The sequence below is a fragment of the Phaenicophaeus curvirostris genome, chromosome 6 (assembly GCF_032191515.1).
Source record: "Phaenicophaeus curvirostris isolate KB17595 chromosome 6, BPBGC_Pcur_1.0, whole genome shotgun sequence".
In the NCBI taxonomy this organism is placed as follows: Eukaryota; Metazoa; Chordata; class Aves; order Cuculiformes; family Cuculidae; genus Phaenicophaeus; species Phaenicophaeus curvirostris.
In genome coordinates, this window is record NC_091397.1 from 29550107 (window position 1) to 29568828 (window position 18722).

Below are 18722 nucleotides of genomic sequence, written 5' to 3' on the forward strand. Positions count from 1 at the left end.
CCATCAAATGTTTGCCCTCATTAGACTCCCCTCTGGAAGCGCTTTCACTGCAAGCTGCAGATTCCCTCCGAACAGCAAGCTTTAGGATAGGGTACTGAATTGTAACTTACTTTCGCCTAATAATGCGATTTTGGCAAAGAGAGTATCTCCCGCAGGGAAGCTGCTACCATCAAATGTTTGCCCTCATTAGACTCCCCTCTGGAAGCGCTTTCACTGCAAGCTGCAGATTCCCTCCTAACAGCAAGCTTTAGGATAGGGTACTGAATTGTAACTTAACTGAGGCTAATAAGGCGATTTTGGCAAAGAGAATATCTCCCGCAGGGAAGCTGCTACCATCAAATGTTTGCCCTCATTAGACTCCCCTCTGGAAGCGCTCTCACTGCAAGCTGCAGATTACCTCCTAACAGCAACCATTAGGAGAGGGTACTGAATTGTAACTTACATTCGCCTAATAATGCGATTTTGGCAAAGAGAATATCTCCCGCAGGGAAGCTGCTACCATCAAATGTTTGCCCTCATTAGACTCCCCTCTGGAAGCGCTTTCACTGCAAGCTGCAGATTCCCTCCTAACAGGAAGTTTTAATATAGGGTCCTGAATTGTAACTTACTTTCGCCTAATAATGCGATTTTGGCAAAGAGAATATCTCCCGCAGGGAAGCTGCTACCATCAAATATTTGCCCTCGTTAGACTCCCCTCTGGAAGCGCTTTCTCTGCAAGCTGCAGATTCCCTCCTAACAGCAAGCTTTAGGATAGGGTACTGAATTGTAACTTACTTTCGCCTAATAATGCGATTTTGGCAAAGAGAGTATCTCCCGCAGGGAAGCTGCTACCATCAAATGTTTGCCCTCATTAGACTCCCCTCTGGAAGCGCTTTCACTGCAAGCTGCAGATTCCCTCCTAACAGCAAGCTTTAGGATAGGGTACTGAATTGTAACTTAACTGAGGCTAATAAGGCGATTTTGGCAAAGAGAATATCTCCCGCAGGGAAGCTGCTACCATCAAATATTTGCCCTCATTAGACTCCCCTCTGGAAGCGCTTTCACTGCAAGCTGCAGATTCCCTCCTAACAGCAAGCTTTAGGATAAGGTACTGAATTGTAACTTTCTTTCGCCTAATAATGCGATTTTGGCAAAGAGAGTATCTCCCGCAGGGAAGCTGCTACCATCAAATGTTTGCCCTCATTAGACTCCCCTCTGGAAGCGCTTTCACTGCAAGCTGCAGATACCCTCCTAACAGCAAGTTTTAGGATAGGGTCCTGAATTGTAACTTACTTTCGCCTAATAATGCGATTTTGGCAAAGAGAGTATCTCCCGCAGGGAAGCTGCTACCATCAAATATTTGCCCTCGTTAGACTCCCCTCTGGAAGCGCTTTCTCTGCAAGCTGCAGATTCCCTCCTAACAGCAAGCTTTAGGATAGGGTACTGAATTGTAACTTACTTTCGCCTAATAATGCGATTTTGGCAAAGAGAGTATCTCCCGCAGGGAAGCTGCTACCATCAAATGTTTGCCGTCATTAGACTCCCCTCTGGAAGCGCTTTCACTGCAAGCTGCAGATTCCCTCCTAACAGCAAGCTTTAGGATAGGGTACTGAATTGTAACTTACTTTCGCCTAATGATGCGATTTTGGCAAAGAGAGTATCTCCCGCAGGGAAGCTGCTACCATCAAATGTTTGCCTTCGTTAGACTCCCCTCTGGAAGCGCTTTCACTGCAAGCTGCAGATTCCCTCCGAACAGCAAGCTTTAGGATAGGGTACTGAATTGTAACTTACTTTCGCCTAATAATGCGATTTTGGCAAAGAGAGTATCTCCCGCAGGGAAGCTGCTACCATCAAATATTTGCCCTTGTTAGACTCCCCTCTGGAAGCGCTTTCACTGCAAGCTCCAGATTCCCTCCTAACAGCAAGCTTTAGGATAGGGTACTGAATTGTAACTTACTTTCGCCTAATAATGCGATTTTGGCAAAGAGACTATCTCCCGCAGGGAAGCTGCTACCATCAAATATTTGCCCTCGTTAGGCTCCCCTCTGGAAGCGCTTTCACTGCAAGCTGCAGATTCCCTCCGAACAGCAAGCTTTAGGATAGGGTACTGAATTGTAACTTACTTTCGCCTAATAATGCGATTTTGGCAAAGAGACTATCTCCCGCAGGGAAGCTGCTACCATCAAACCTTTTCCCTCATTAGACTCCCCTCTGGAAGCGCTTTCACTGCAAGCTGCAGATTCCCTCCTAACAGCAAGCTTTAGGATAGGGTACTGAATTGTAACTTAACTGAGGCTAAAAAGGCGATTTTAGCAAAGAGAGTATCTCCCGCAGGGAAGCTGCTACCCTCAAATCTTTGCCCTCATTAGACTCCCCTCTGGAAGCGCTTTCACTGCAAGCTGCAGATTCCCTCCTAACAGCAAGCTTTAGGTAGGGTACTGAATTGTAACTTACTTTCGCCTAATAATGCGATTTTGGCAAAGAGATTATCTCCCGCAGGGAAGCTGCTACCATCAAATGTTTGCCCTCATTAGACTCCCCTCTGGAAGCGCTTTCACTGCAAGCTGCAGATTCCCTCCTAACAGCAAGCTTTAGGATAGGGTACTGAATTGTAACTTACTTTCGCCTAATAATGCGATTTTGGCAAAGAAAGTATCTCCCGCAGGGAAGCTGCTACCATCAAATGTTTGCCCTCATTAGACTCCCCTCTGGAAGCGCTTTCACTGCAAGCTGCAGATTCCCTCCTAACAGCAAGCTTTAGGATAAGGTACTGAATTGTAACTTACTTTCGCCTAATAATGCGATTTTGGCAAAGGGATTATCTCCCGCAGGGAAGCTGCTACCATCAAATGTTTGCCCTCATTAGACTCCCCTCTGGAAGCGCTTTCACTGCAAGCTGCAGATTCCCTCCTAACAGCAAGCTTTAGGAAAGGGTCCTGAATTGTAACTTACTTTCGCCTAATAATGCGATTTTGTCAAAGAGAGTATCTCCCGCAGGGAAGCTGCTACCATCAAATGTTTGCCCTCATTAGACTCCCCTCTGGAAGCGCTTTCACTGCAAGCTGCAGATTCCCTCCTAACAGCAAGCTTTAGGATAGGGTACTGAATTGTAACTTAACTGAGGCTAATAAGGCGATTTTGGCAAAGAGACTATCTCCCGCAGGGAAGCTGCTACCATCAAATATTTGCCCTCGTTAGACTCCCCTCTGGTAGCGCTTTCACTGCAAGCTGCAGATTCCCTCCTAACAGCAAGCTTTAGGTAGGGTACTGAATTGTAACTTACTTTCGCCTAATAATGCGATTTTAGCAAAGAGAGTATCTCCCGCAGGGAAGCTGCTACCATCAAATGTTTGCCCTCGTTAGACTCCCCTCTGGAAGCGCTTTCACTGCAAGCTGCAGATTCCCTCCTAACAGCAAGCTTTAGGATAAGGTACTGAATTGTAACTTACTTTCGCCTAGTAAAGCGATTTTGGCAAAGAGATTATCTCCCGCAGGGAAGCTGCTACCATCAAGTGCTTGCTCTCATTAGACTCCCCTCTGGAAGCGCTTTCACTGCAAGCTGCAGATTCCCTCCTAACAGCAAGCTTTAGGATAGGGTACTGAATTTTAACTTAACTGAGGCTAATAAGGCGATTTTGGCAAAGAGACTATCTCCCGCAGGGAAGCTGCTACCATCAAATGTTTGCCCTCATTAGACTCCCCTCTGGAAGCGCTTTCACTGCAAGCTGCAGATTCCCTCCGAACAGCAAGCTTTAGGATAGGGTACTGAATTGTAACTTACTTTCGCCTAATAATGCGATTTTGGCAAAGAGAGTATCTCCCGCAGGGAAGCTGCTACCATCAAATGTTTGCCCTCATTAGACTCCCCTCTGGAAGCGCTTTCACTGCAAGCTGCAGATTCCCTCCTAACAGCAAGCTTTAGGATAGGGTACTGAATTGTAACTTAACTGAGGCTAATAAGGCGATTTTGGCAAAGAGAATATCTCCCGCAGGGAAGCTGCTACCATCAAATGTTTGCCCTCATTAGACTCCCCTCTGGAAGCGCTTTCACTGCAAGCTGCAGATTACCTCCTAACAGCAACCATTAGGAGAGGGTACTGAATTGTAACTTACATTCGCCTAATAATGCGATTTTGGCAAAGAGAATATCTCCCGCAGGGAAGCTGCTACCATCAAATGTTTGCCCTCATTAGACTCCCCTCTGGAAGCGCTTTCACTGCAAGCTGCAGATTCCCTCCTAACAGGAAGTTTTAATATAGGGTCCTGAATTGTAACTTACTTTCGCCTAATAATGCGATTTTGGCAAAGAGAATATCTCCCGCAGGGAAGCTGCTACCATCAAATATTTGCCCTCGTTAGACTCCCCTCTGGAAGCGCTTTCTCTGCAAGCTGCAGATTCCCTCCTAACAGCAAGCTTTAGGATAGGGTACTGAATTGTAACTTACTTTCGCCTAATAATGCGATTTTGGCAAAGAGAGTATCTCCCGCAGGGAAGCTGCTACCATCAAATGTTTGCCCTCATTAGACTCCCCTCTGGAAGCGCTTTCACTGCAAGCTGCAGATTCCCTCCTAACAGCAAGCTTTAGGATAGGGTACTGAATTGTAACTTAACTGAGGCTAATAAGGCGATTTTGGCAAAGAGAATATCTCCCGGAGGGAAGCTGCTACCATCAAATATTTGCCCTCATTAGACTCCCCTCTGGAAGCGCTTTCACTGCAAGCTGCAGATTCCCTCCTAACAGCAAGCTTTAGGATAAGGTACTGAATTGTAACTTTCTTTCGCCTAATAATGCGATTTTGGCAAAGAGAGTATCTCCCGCAGGGAAGCTGCTACCATCAAATGTTTGCCCTCATTAGACTCCCCTCTGGAAGCGCTTTCACTGCAAGATGCAGATTCCCTCCTAACAGCAAGCTTTAGGATAGGGTACTGAATTGTAACTTACTTTCGCCTAATAATGCGATTTTGGCAAAGAGAATATCTCCCGCAGGGAAGCTGCTACCATCAAATGTTTGCCCTCATTAGACTCCCCTCTGGAAGCGCTTTCACTGCAAGCTGCAGATTCCCTCCTAACAGCAAGCTTTAGGATAGGGTACTGAATTGTAACTTACTTTCGCCTAATAATGCGATTTTGGCAAAGAGACTATCTCCCGCAGGGAAGCTGCTACCATCAAATATTTGCCCTCATTAGACTCCCCTCTGGAAGCGCTTTCACTGCAAGCTGCAGATTCCCTCCTAACAGCAAGCTTTAGGATAGGGTACTGAATTGTAACTTAACTGAGGCTAATAAGGCGATTTTAGCAAAGAGAGTATCTCCCGCAGGGAAGCTGCTACCATCAAATGTTTGCCCTCATTAGACTCCCCTCTGGAAGCGCTTTCACTGCAAGCTGCAGATTCCCTCCTAACAGCAAACTTTAGGATAGGGTACTGAATTGTAACTTACTTTCGCCTAATAATGCGATTTTAGCAAAGAGAGTATCTCCCGCAGGGAAGCTGCTACCATCAAATGTTTGCCTTCGTTAGACTCCCCTCTGGAAGCGCTTTCACTGCAAGCTGCAGATTCCCTCCGAACAGCAAGCTTTAGGATAGGGTACTGAATTGTAACTTACTTTCGCCTAATAATGCGATTTTGGCAAAGAGAGTATCTCCCGCAGGGAAGCTGCTACCATCAAATATTTGCCCTCGTTAGACTCCCCTCTGGAAGCGCTTTCTCTGCAAGCTGCAGATTCCCTCCTAACAGCAAGCTTTAGGATAGGGTACTGAATTGTAACTTAACTGAGGCTAATAAGGCGATTTTGGCAAAGAGAATATCTCCCGCAGGGAAGCTGCTACCATCAAATGTTTGCCCTCGTTAGACTCCCCTCTGGAAGCGCTTTCACTGCAAGCTGCAGATACCCTCCTAACAGCAAGTTTTAGGATAGGGTCCTGAATTGTAACTTACTTTCGCCTAATAATGCGATTTTGGCAAAGAGAGTATCTCCCGCAGGGAAGCTGCTACCATCAAATATTTGCCCTCGTTAGACTCCCCTCTGGAAGCGCTTTCTCTGCAAGCTGCAGATTCCCTCCTAACAGCAAGCTTTAGGATAGGGTACTGAATTGTAACTTACTTTCGCCTAATAATGCGATTTTGGCAAAGAGAGTATCTCCCGCAGGGAAGCTGCTACCATCAAATGTTTGCCGTCATTAGACTCCCCTCTGGAAGCGCTTTCACTGCAAGCTGCAGATTCCCTCCTAACAGCAAGCTTTAGGATAGGGTACTGAATTGTAACTTACTTTCGCCTAATAATGCGATTTTGGCAAAGAGACTATCTCCCGCAGGGAAGCTGCTACCATCAAATGTTTGCCTTCGTTAGACTCCCCTCTGGAAGCGCTTTCACTGCAAGCTGCAGATTCCCTCCGAACAGCAAGCTTTAGGATAGGGTACTGAATTGTAACTTACTTTCGCCTAATAATGCGATTTTGGCAAAGAGAGTATCTCCCGCAGGGAAGCTGCTACCATCAAATATTTGCCCTTGTTAGACTCCCCTCTGGAAGCGCTTTCACTGCAAGCTGCAGATTCCCTCCTAACAGCAAGCTTTAGGATAGGGTACTGAATTGTAACTTACTTTCAAATAATAATGCGATTTTGGCAAATAGACTATCTCCCGCAGGGAAGCTGCTACCATCAAATGTTTGCCCTCATTAGACTCCCCTCTGGAAGCGCTTTCACTGCAAGCTGCAGATTCCCTCCTAACAGCAAGCTTTAGGATAGGGTACTGAATTGTAACTTACTTTCGCCTAATAATGCGATTTTGGCAAAGAGACTATCTCCCGCAGGGAAGCTGCTACCATCAAATATTTGCCCTCGTTAGGCTCCCCTCTGGAAGCGCTTTCACTGCAAGCTGCAGATTCCCTCCTAACAGCAAGCTTTAGGATAGGGTACTGAATTGTAACTTACTTTCGCCTAATAATGCGATTTTGGCAAAGAGAGTATCTCCCGCAGGGAAGCTGCTACCATCAAATCTTTTCCCTCATTAGACTCCCCTCTCGAAGCGCTTTCACTGCAAGCTGCAGATTCCCTCCTAACAGCAAGCTTTAGGATAGGGTACTGAATTGTAACTTAACTGAGGCTAATAAGGCGATTTTAGCAAAGAGAGTATCTCCCGCAGGGAAGCTGCTACCCTCAAATCTTTGCCCTCATTAGACTCCCCTCTGGAAGCGCTTTCACTGCAAGCTGCAGATTCCCTCCTAACAGCAAGCTTTAGGATAGGGTACTGAATTGTAACTTACTTTCGCCTAATAATGCGATTTTGGCAAAGAGATTATCTCCCGCAGGGAAGCTGCTACCATCAAATGCTTGCCCTCATTAGACTCCCCTCTGGAAGCGCTTTCACTGCAAGCTGCAGATTCCCTCCTAACAGCAAGCTTTAGGATAGGGCACTGAATTTTATCTTAACTGAGGCTTATAAGGCGATTTTGGCAAAGAGAATATTTCCCGCAGGGAAGCTGCTACCATCAAATGTTTGCCCTCATTAGACTCCCCTCTGGAAGCGCTTTCACTGCAAGCTGCAGATTCCCTCCTAACAGCAAGCTGTAGGATAGGGTACTGAATTGTAACTTACTTTCGCCTAATAATGCGATTTTGGCAAAGAGAATATCTCCCGCAGGGAAGCTGCTACCATCAAATGTTTGCCCTCATTAGACTCCCCTCTGGAAGCGCTTTCACTGCAAGCTGCAGATTCCCTCCTAACAGCAAGCTTTAGGATAGGGTCCTGAATTGCAACTTACTTTCGCCCAATAATGCGATTTTGGCAAAGAGATTATCTCCCGCAGGGAAGCTGCTACCATCAAATGTTTGCCCTCATTAGACTCCCCTCTGGAAGCGCTTTCACTGCAAGCTGCAGATTCCCTCCTAACAGCAAGCTTTAGGATAGGGTACTTAATTGTAACTTACTTTCGCCTAATAATGCGATTTTGGCAAAGAGATTATCTCCCGCAGGGAAGCTGCTACCATCAAATGTTTGCCCTCATTAGACTCCCCTCTGGAAGCGCTTTCACTGCAAGCTGCAGATTCCCTCCTAACAGCAAGCTTTAGGATAGGGTACTGAATTGTAACTTACTTTCGCCTAATAATGCGATTTTGGCAAAGAAAGTATCTCCCGCAGGGAAGCTGCTACCATCAAATGTTTGCCCTCATTAGACTCCCCTCTGGAAGCGCTTTCACTGCAAGCTGCAGATTCCCTCCTAACAGCAAGCTTTAGGATAGGGTACTGAATTGTAACTTACTTTCGCCTAATAATGCGATTTTGGCAAAGGGATTATCTCCCGCAGGGAAGCTGCTACCATCAAATGTTTGCCCTCATTAGACTCCCCTCTGGAAGCACTTTCACTGCAAGCTGCAGATTCCCTCCTAACAGCAAGCTTTAGGATAGGGTACTGAATTGTAACTTACTTTCGCCTAACAATGCGATTTTGGCAAAGAGACTATCTCCCGCAGGGAAGCTGCTACCATCAAATGTTTGCCCTCATTAGACTCCCCCATGGAAGCGCTTTCACTGCAAGCTGCAGATTCCCTCCTAACAGCAAGCTTTAGGATAAGGTACTGAATTGTAACTTACTTTCGCCTAATAATGCGATTTTGGCAAAGAGAGTATCTCCCGCAGGGAAGCTGCTACCATCAAATGTTTGCCCTCATTAGACTCCCCTCTGGAAGCGCTTTCACTGCAAGCTGCAGATTCCCTCCTAACAGCAAGCTTTAGGATAGGGTACTGAATTGTAACTTAACTGAGGCTAATAAGGCGATTTTGGCAAAGAGACTATCTCCCGCAGGGAAGCTGCTACCATCAAATGTTTGCCCTCGTTAGACTCCCCTCTGGAAGCGCTTTCACTGCAAGCTGCAGATTCCCTCCTAACAGCAAGCTTTAGGATAGGGTACTGAATTGTAACTTACTTTCGCCTAATAATGCGATTTTGGCAAAGAGAGTATCTCCCGCAGGGAAGCTGCTACCATCAAATGTTTGCCTTCGTTAGACTCCCCTCTGGAAGCGCTTTCACTGCAAGCTGCAGATTCCCTCCGAACAGCAAGCTTTAGGATAGGGTACTGAATTGTAACTTACTTTCGCCTAATAATGCGATTTTGGCAAAGAGAGTATCTCCCGCAGGGAAGCTGCTACCATCAAATATTTGCCCTTGTTAGACTCCCCTCTGGAAGCGCTTTCACTGCAAGCTGCAGATTCCCTCCTAACAGCAAGCTTTAGGATAGGGTACTGAATTGTAACTTACTTTCGCCCAATAATGCGATTTTGGCAAAGAGATTATCTCCCGCAGGGAAGCTGCTACCATCAAATGCTTGCCCTCATTAGACTCCCCTCTGGAAGCGCTTTCACTGCAAGCTGCAGATTCCCTCCTAACAGCAAGCTTTAGGATAGGGCACTGAATTTTATCTTAACTGAGGGTTATAAGGCGATTTTGGCAAAGAGAATATTTCCCGCAGGGAAGCTGCTACCATCAAATGTTTGCCCTCATTAGACTCCCCTCTGGAAGCGCTTTCACTGCAAGCTGCAGATTCCCTCCTAACAGCAAGCTGTAGGATAGGGTACTGAATTGTAACTTACTTTCGACTAATAATGCGATTTTGGCAAAGAGAATATCTCCCGCAGGGAAGCTGCTACCATCAAATGTTTGCCCTCATTAGACTCCCCTCTGGAAGCGCTTTCACTGCAAGCTGCAGATTCCCTCCTAACAGCAAGCTTTAGGATAGGGTCCTGAATTGCAACTTACTTTCGCCCAATAATGCGATTTTGGCAAAGAGATTATCTCCCGCAGGGAAGCTGCTACCATCAAATGTTTGCCCTCATTAGACTCCCCTCTGGAAGCGCTTTCACTGCAAGCTGCAGATTCCCTCCTAACAGCAAGCTTTAGGATAGGGTACTTAATTGTAACTTACTTTCGCCTAATAATGCGATTTTGGCAAAGAGATTATCTCCCGCAGGGAAGCTGCTACCATCAAATGTTTGCCCTCATTAGACTCCCCTCTGGAAGCGCTTTCACTGCAAGCTGCAGATTCCCTCCTAACAGCAAGCTTTAGGATAGGGTACTGAATTGTAACTTACTTTCGCCTAATAATGCGATTTTGGCAAAGAAAGTATCTCCCGCAGGGAAGCTGCTACCATCAAATGTTTGCCCTCATTAGACTCCCCTCTGGAAGCGCTTTCACTGCAAGCTGCAGATTCCCTCCTAACAGCAAGCTTTAGGATAGGGTACTGAATTGTAACTTACTTTCGCCTAATAATGCGATTTTGGCAAAGGGATTATCTCCCGCAGGGAAGCTGCTACCATCAAATGTTTGCCCTCATTAGACTCCCCTCTGGAAGCACTTTCACTGCAAGCTGCAGATTCCCTCCTAACAGCAAGCTTTAGGATAGGGTACTGAATTGTAACTTACTTTCGCCTAACAATGCGATTTTGGCAAAGAGACTATCTCCCGCAGGGAAGCTGCTACCATCAAATGTTTGCCCTCATTAGACTCCCCCATGGAAGCGCTTTCACTGCAAGCTGCAGATTCCCTCCTAACAGCAAGCTTTAGGATAAGGTACTGAATTGTAACTTACTTTCGCCTAATAATGCGATTTTGGCAAAGAGAGTATCTCCCGCAGGGAAGCTGCTACCATCAAATGTTTGCCCTCATTAGACTCCCCTCTGGAAGCGCTTTCACTGCAAGCTGCAGATTCCCTCCTAACAGCAAGCTTTAGGATAGGGTACTGAATTGTAACTTAACTGAGGCTAATAAGGCGATTTTGGCAAAGAGAATATCTCCCGCAGGGAAGCTGCTACCATCAAATGTTTGCCGTCATTAGACTCCCCTCTGGAAGCGCTTTCACTGCAAGCTGCAGATTCCCTCCTAACAGCAAGCTTTAGGATAGGGTACTGAATTGTAACTTACTTTCGCCTAATAATGCGATTTTGGCAAAGAGAGTATCTCCCGCAGGGAAGCTGCTACCATCAAATGTTTGCCTTCGTTAGACTCCCCTCTGGAAGCGCTTTCACTGCAAGCTGCAGATTCCCTCCGAACAGCAAGCTTTAGGATAGGGTACTGAATTGTAACTTACTTTCGCCTAATAATGCGATTTTGGCAAAGAGAGTATCTCCCGCAGGGAAGCTGCTACCATCAAATATTTGCCCTTGTTAGACTCCCCTCTGGAAGCGCTTTCACTGCAAGCTGCAGATTCCCTCCTAACAGCAAGCTTTAGGATAGGGTACTGAATTGTAACTTACTTTCGCCCAATAATGCGATTTTGGCAAAGAGATTATCTCCCGCAGGGAAGCTGCTACCATCAAATGCTTGCCCTCATTAGACTCCCCTCTGGAAGCGCTTTCACTGCAAGCTGCAGATTCCCTCCTAACAGCAAGCTTTAGGATAGGGCACTGAATTTTATCTTAACTGAGGGTTATAAGGCGATTTTGGCAAAGAGAATATTTCCCGCAGGGAAGCTGCTACCATCAAATGTTTGCCCTCATTAGACTCCCCTCTGGAAGCGCTTTCACTGCAAGCTGCAGATTCCCTCCTAACAGCAAGCTGTAGGATAGGGTACTGAATTGTAACTTACTTTCGACTAATAATGCGATTTTGGCAAAGAGAATATCTCCCGCAGGGAAGCTGCTACCATCAAATGTTTGCCCTCATTAGACTCCCCTCTGGAAGCGCTTTCACTGCAAGCTGCAGATTCCCTCCTAACAGCAAGCTTTAGGATAGGGTCCTGAATTGCAACTTACTTTCGCCCAATAATGCGATTTTGGCAAAGAGATTATCTCCCGCAGGGAAGCTGCTACCATCAAATGTTTGCCCTCATTAGACTCCCCTCTGGAAGCGCTTTCACTGCAAGCTGCAGATTCCCTCCTAACAGCAAGCTTTAGGATAGGGTACTTAATTGTAACTTACTTTCGCCTAATAATGCGATTTTGGCAAAGAGATTATCTCCCGCAGGGAAGCTGCTACCATCAAATGTTTGCCCTCATTAGACTCCCCTCTGGAAGCGCTTTCACTGCAAGCTGCAGATTCCCTCCTAACAGCAAGCTTTAGGATAGGGTACTGAATTGTAACTTACTTTCGCCTAATAATGCGATTTTGGCAAAGAGAGTATCTCCCGCAGGGAAGCTGCTACCATCAAATGTTTGCCCTCATTAGACTCCCCTCTGGAAGCGCTTTCACTGCAAGCTGCAGATTCCCTCCTAACAGCAAGCTTTAGGATAGGGTACTGAATTGTAACTTACTTTCGCCTAATAATGCGATTTTGGCAAAGGGATTATCTCCCGCAGGGAAGCTGCTACCATCAAATGTTTGCCCTCATTAGACTCCCCTCTGGAAGCACTTTCACTGCAAGCTGCAGATTCCCTCCTAACAGCAAGCTTTAGGATAGGGTACTGAATTGTAACTTACTTTCGCCTAACAATGCGATTTTGGCAAAGAGACTATCTCCCGCAGGGAAGCTGCTACCATCAAATGTTTGCCCTCATTAGACTCCCCTATGGAAGCGCTTTCACTGCAAGCTGCAGATTCCCTCCTAACAGCAAGCTTTAGGATAAGGTACTGAATTGTAACTTACTTTCGCCTAGAAAAGCGATTTTGGCAAAGAGATTATCTCCCGCAGGGAAGCTGCTACCATCAAATGTTTGCCCTCATTAGACTCCCCTCTGGAAGCGCTTTCACTGCAAGCTGCAGATTACCTCCTAACAGCAACCATTAGGAGAGGGTACTGAATTGTAACTTACATTCGCCTAATAATGCGATTTTGGCAAAGAGAATATCTCCCGCAGGGAAGCTGCTACCATCAAATGTTTGCCCTCATTAGACTCCCCTCTGGAAGCGCTTTCACTGCAAGCTGCAGATTCCCTCCTAACAGGAAGTTTTAATATAGGGTCCTGAATTGTAACTTACTTTCGCCTAATAATGCGATTTTGGCAAAGAGAATATCTCCCGCAGGGAAGCTGCTACCATCAAATATTTGCCCTCGTTAGACTCCCCTCTGGAAGCGCTTTCTCTGCAAGCTGCAGATTCCCTCCTAACAGCAAGCTTTAGGATAGGGTACTGAATTGTAACTTACTTTCGCCTAATAATGCGATTTTGGCAAAGAGAGTATCTCCCGCAGGGAAGCTGCTACCATCAAATGTTTGCCCTCATTAGACTCCCCTCTGGAAGCGCTTTCACTGCAAGCTGCAGATTCCCTCCTAACAGCAAGCTTTAGGATAGGGTACTGAATTGTAACTTAACAGAGGCTAATAAGGCGATTTTGGCAAAGAGAATATCTCCCGCAGGGAAGCTGCTACCATCAAATATTTGCCCTCATTAGACTCCCCTCTGGAAGCGCTTTCACTGCAAGCTGCAGATTCCCTCCTAACAGCAAGCTTTAGGATAAGGTACTGAATTGTAACTTTCTTTCGCCTAATAATGCGATTTTGGCAAAGAGAGTATCTCCCGCAGGGAAGCTGCTACCATCAAATGTTTGCCCTCATTAGACTCCCCTCTGGAAGCGCTTTCACTGCAAGATGCAGATTCCCTCCTAACAGCAAGCTTTAGGATAGGGTACTGAATTGTAACTTACTTTCGCCCAATAATGCGATTTTGGCAAAGAGAATATCTCCCGCAGGGAAGCTGCTACCATCAAATGTTTGCCCTCATTAGACTCCCCTCTGGAAGCGCTTTCACTGCAAGCTGCAGATTCCCTCCTAACAGCAAGCTTTAGGATAGGGTACTGAATTGTAACTTACTTTCGCCTAATAATGCGATTTTGGCAAAGAGACTATCTCCCGCAGGGAAGCTGCTACCATCAAATATTTGCCCTCATTAGACTCCCCTCTGGAAGCGCTTTCACTGCAAGCTGCAGATTCCCTCCTAACAGCAAGCTTTAGGATAGGGTACTGAATTGTAACTTAACTGAGGCTAATAAGGCGATTTTAGCAAAGAGAGTATCTCCCGCAGGGAAGCTGCTACCATCAAATGTTTGCCCTCATTAGACTCCCCTCTGGAAGCGCTTTCACTGCAAGCTGCAGATTCCCTCCTAACAGCAAGCTTTAGGATAGGGTACTGAATTGTAACTTACTTTCGCCTAATAATGCGATTTTAGCAAAGAGAGTATCTCCCGCAGGGAAGCTGCTACCATCAAATGTTTGCCTTCGTTAGACTCCCCTCTGGAAGCGCTTTCACTGCAAGCTGCAGATTCCCTCCGAACAGCAAGCTTTAGGATAGGGTACTGAATTGTAACTTACTTTCGCCTAATAATGCGATTTTGGCAAAGAGAGTATCTCCCGCAGGGAAGCTGCTACCATCAAATATTTGCCCTCGTTAGACTCCCCTCTGGAAGCGCTTTCTCTGCAAGCTGCAGATTCCCTCCTAACAGCAAGCTTTAGGATAGGGTACTGAATTGTAACTTACTTTCGCCTAATAATGCGATTTTGGCAACGAGAATATCTCCCGCAGGGAAGCTGCTACCATCAAATGTTTGCCCTCATTAGACTCCCCTCTGGAAGCGCTTTCACTGCAAGCTGCAGATACCCTCCTAACAGCAAGCTTTAGGATAGGGTCCTGAATTGTAACTTACTTTCGCCTAATAATGCGATTTTGGCAAAGAGAGTATCTCCCGCAGGGAAGCTGCTACCATCAAATATTTGCCCTCGTTAGACTCCCCTCTGGAAGCGCTTTCTCTGCAAGCTGCAGATTCCCTCCTAACAGCAAGCTTTAGGATAGGGTACTGAATTGTAACTTACTTTCGCCTAATAATGCGATTTTGGCAAAGAGAGTATCTCCCGCAGGGAAGCTGCTACCATCAAATGTTTGCCGTCATTAGACTCCCCTCTGGAAGCGCTTTCACTGCAAGCTGCAGATTCCCTCCTAACAGCAAGCTTTAGGATAGGGTACTGAATTGTAACTTACTTTCGCCTAATAATGCGATTTTGGCAAAGAGAGTATCTCCCGCAGGGAAGCTGCTACCATCAAATGTTTGCCTTCGTTAGACTCCCCTCTGGAAGCGCTTTCACTGCAAGCTGCAGATTCCCTCCGAACAGCAAGCTTTAGGATAGGGTACTGAATTGTAACTTACTTTCGCCTAATAATGCGATTTTGGCAAAGAGAGTATCTCCCGCAGGGAAGCTGCTACCATCAAATATTTGCCCTTGTTAGACTCCCCTCTGGAAGCGCTTTCACTGCAAGCTGCAGATTCCCTCCTAACAGCAAGCTTTAGGATAGGGTACTGAATTGTAACTTACTTTCGCCCAATAATGCGATTTTGGCAAAGAGAATATCTCCCGCAGGGAAGCTGCTACCATCAAATGTTTGCCCTCATTAGACTCCCCTCTGGAAGCGCTTTCACTGCAAGCTGCAGATTCCCTCCTAACAGCAAGCTTTAGGATAGGGTACTGAATTGTAACTTAACTGAGGCTAATAAGGCGATTTTAGCAAAGAGAGTATCTCCCGCAGGGAAGCTGCTACCCTCAAATCTTTGCCCTCATTAGACTCCCCTCTGGAAGCGCTTTCACTGCAAGCTGCAGATTCCCTCCTAACAGCAAGCTTTAGGATAGGGTACTGAATTGTAACTTACTTTCGCCTAATAATGCGATTTTGGCAAAGAGATTATCTCCCGCAGGGAAGCTGCTACCATCAAATATTTGCCCTCATTAGACTCCCCTCTGGAAGCGCTTTCACTGCAAGCTGCAGATTCCCTCCTAACAGCAAGCTTTAGGATAGGGTACTGAATTGTAACTTAACTGAGGCTAATAAGGCGATTTTAGCAAAGAGAGTATCTCCCGCAGGGAAGCTGCTACCATCAAATGTTTGCCCTCATTAGACTCCCCTCTGGAAGCGCTTTCACTGCAAGCTGCAGATTCCCTCCTAACAGCAAGCTTTAGGATAGGGTACTGAATTGTAACTTACTTTCGCCTAATAATGCGATTTTAGCAAAGAGAGTATCTCCCGCAGGGAAGCTGCTACCATCAAATGTTTGCCTTCGTTAGACTCCCCTCTGGAAGCGCTTTCACTGCAAGCTGCAGATTCCCTCCGAACAGCAAGCTTTAGGATAGGGTACTGAATTGTAACTTACTTTCGCCTAATAATGCGATTTTGGCAAAGAGAGTATCTCCCGCAGGGAAGCTGCTACCATCAAATATTTGCCCTCGTTAGACTCCCCTCTGGAAGCGCTTTCTCTGCAAGCTGCAGATTCCCTCCTAACAGCAAGCTTTAGGATAGGGTACTGAATTGTAACTTAACTGAGGCTAATAAGGCGATTTTGGCAACGAGAATATCTCCCGCAGGGAAGCTGCTACCATCAAATGTTTGCCCTCATTAGACTCCCCTCTGGAAGCGCTTTCACTGCAAGCTGCAGATACCCTCCTAACAGCAAGCTTTAGGATAGGGTCCTGAATTGTAACTTACTTTCGCCTAATAATGCGATTTTGGCAAAGAGAGTATCTCCCGCAGGGAAGCTGCTACCATCAAATATTTGCCCTCGTTAGACTCCCCTCTGGAAGCGCTTTCTCTGCAAGCTGCAGATTCCCTCCTAACAGCAAGCTTTAGGATAGGGTACTGAATTGTAACTTACTTTCGCCTAATAATGCGATTTTGGCAAAGAGAGTATCTCCCGCAGGGAAGCTGCTACCATCAAATGTTTGCCGTCATTAGACTCCCCTCTGGAAGCGCTTTCACTGCAAGCTGCAGATTCCCTCCTAACAGCAAGCTTTAGGATAGGGTACTGAATTGTAACTTACTTTCGCCTAATAATGCGATTTTGGCAAAGAGAGTATCTCCCGCAGGGAAGCTGCTACCATCAAATGTTTGCCTTCGTTAGACTCCCCTCTGGAAGCGCTTTCACTGCAAGCTGCAGATTCCCTCCGAACAGCAAGCTTTAGGATAGGGTACTGAATTGTAACTTACTTTCGCCTAATAATGCGATTTTGGCAAAGAGACTATCTCCCGCAGGGAAGCTGCTACCATCAAATGTTTGCCCTCATTAGACTCCCCTCTGGAAGCGCTTTCACTGCAAGCTGCAGATTCCCTCCTAACAGCAAGCTTTAGGATAGGGTACTGAATTGTAACTTACTTTCGCCTAATAATGCGATTTTGGCAAAGGGATTATCTCCCGCAGGGAAGCTGCTACCATCAAATGTTTGCCCTCATTAGACTCCCCTCTGGAAGCACTTTCACTGCAAGCTGCAGATTCCCTCCTAACAGCAAGCTTTAGGATAGGGTACTGAATTGTAACTTACTTTCGCCCAACAATGCGATTTTGGCAAAGAGACTATCTCCCGCAGGGAAGCTGCTACCATCAAATGTTTGCCCTCATTAGACTCCCCTCTGGAAGCGCTTTCACTGCAAGCTGCAGATTCCCTCCTAACAGCAAGCTTTAGGATAAGGTACTGAATTGTAACTTACTTTCGCCTAGAAAAGCGATTTTGGCAAAGAGATTATCTCCCGCAGGGAAGCTGCTACCATCAAATGTTTGCCCTCATTAGACTCCCCTCTGGAAGCGCTTTCACTGCAAGCTGCAGATTACCTCCTAACAGCAACCATTAGGAGAGGGTACTGAATTGTAACTTACATACGCCTAATAATGCGATTTTGGCAAAGAGAATATCTCCCGCAGGGAAGCTGCTACCATCAAATGTTTGCCCTCATTAGACTCCCCTCTGGAAGCGCTTTCACTGCAAGCTGCAGATTCCCTCCTAACAGGAAGTTTTAATATAGGGTCCTGAATTGTAACTTACTTTCGCCTAATAATGCGATTTTGGCAAAGAGAATATCTCCCGCAGGGAAGCTGCTACCATCAAATATTTGCCCTCGTTAGACTCCCCTCTGGAAGCGCTTTCTCTGCAAGCTGCAGATTCCCTCCTAACAGCAAGCTTTAGGATAGGGTACTGAATTGTAACTTACTTTCGCCTAATAATGCGATTTTGGCAAAGAGAGTATCTCCCGCAGGGAAGCTGCTACCATCAAATGTTTGCCCTCATTAGACTCCCCTCTGGAAGCGCTTTCACTGCAAGCTGCAGATTCCCTCCTAACAGCAAGCTTTAGGATAGGGTACTGAATTGTAACTTAACAGAGGCTAATAAGGCGATTTTGGCAAAGAGAATATCTCCCGCAGGGAAGCTGCTACCATCAAATATTTGCCCTCATTAGACTCCCCTCTGGAAGCGCTTTCACTGCAAGCTGCAGATTCCCTCCTAACAGCAAGCTTTAGGATAAGGTACTGAATTGTAACTTTCTTTCGCCTAATAATGCGATTTTGGCAAAGAGAGTATCTCCCGCAGGGAAGCTGCTACCATCAAATGTTTGCCCTCATTAGACTCCCCTCTGGAAGCGCTTTCACTGCAAGATGCAGATTCCCTCCTAACAGCAAGCTTTAGGATAGGGTACTGAATTGTAACTTACTTTCGCCCAATAATGCGATTTTGGCAAAGAGAATATCTCCCGCAGGGAAGCTGCTACCATCAAATGTTTGCCCTCATTAGACTCCCCTCTGGAAGCGCTTTCACTGCAAGCTGCAGATTCCCTCCTAACAGCAAGCTTTAGGATAGGGTACTGAATTGTAACTTACTTTCGCCTAATAATGCGATTTTGGCAAAGAGACTATCTCCCGCAGGGAAGCTGCTACCATCAAATATTTGCCCTCATTAGACTCCCCTCTGGAAGCGCTTTCACTGCAAGCTGCAGATTCCCTCCTAACAGCAAGCTTTAGGATAGGGTACTGAATTGTAACTTAACTGAGGCTAATAAGGCGATTTT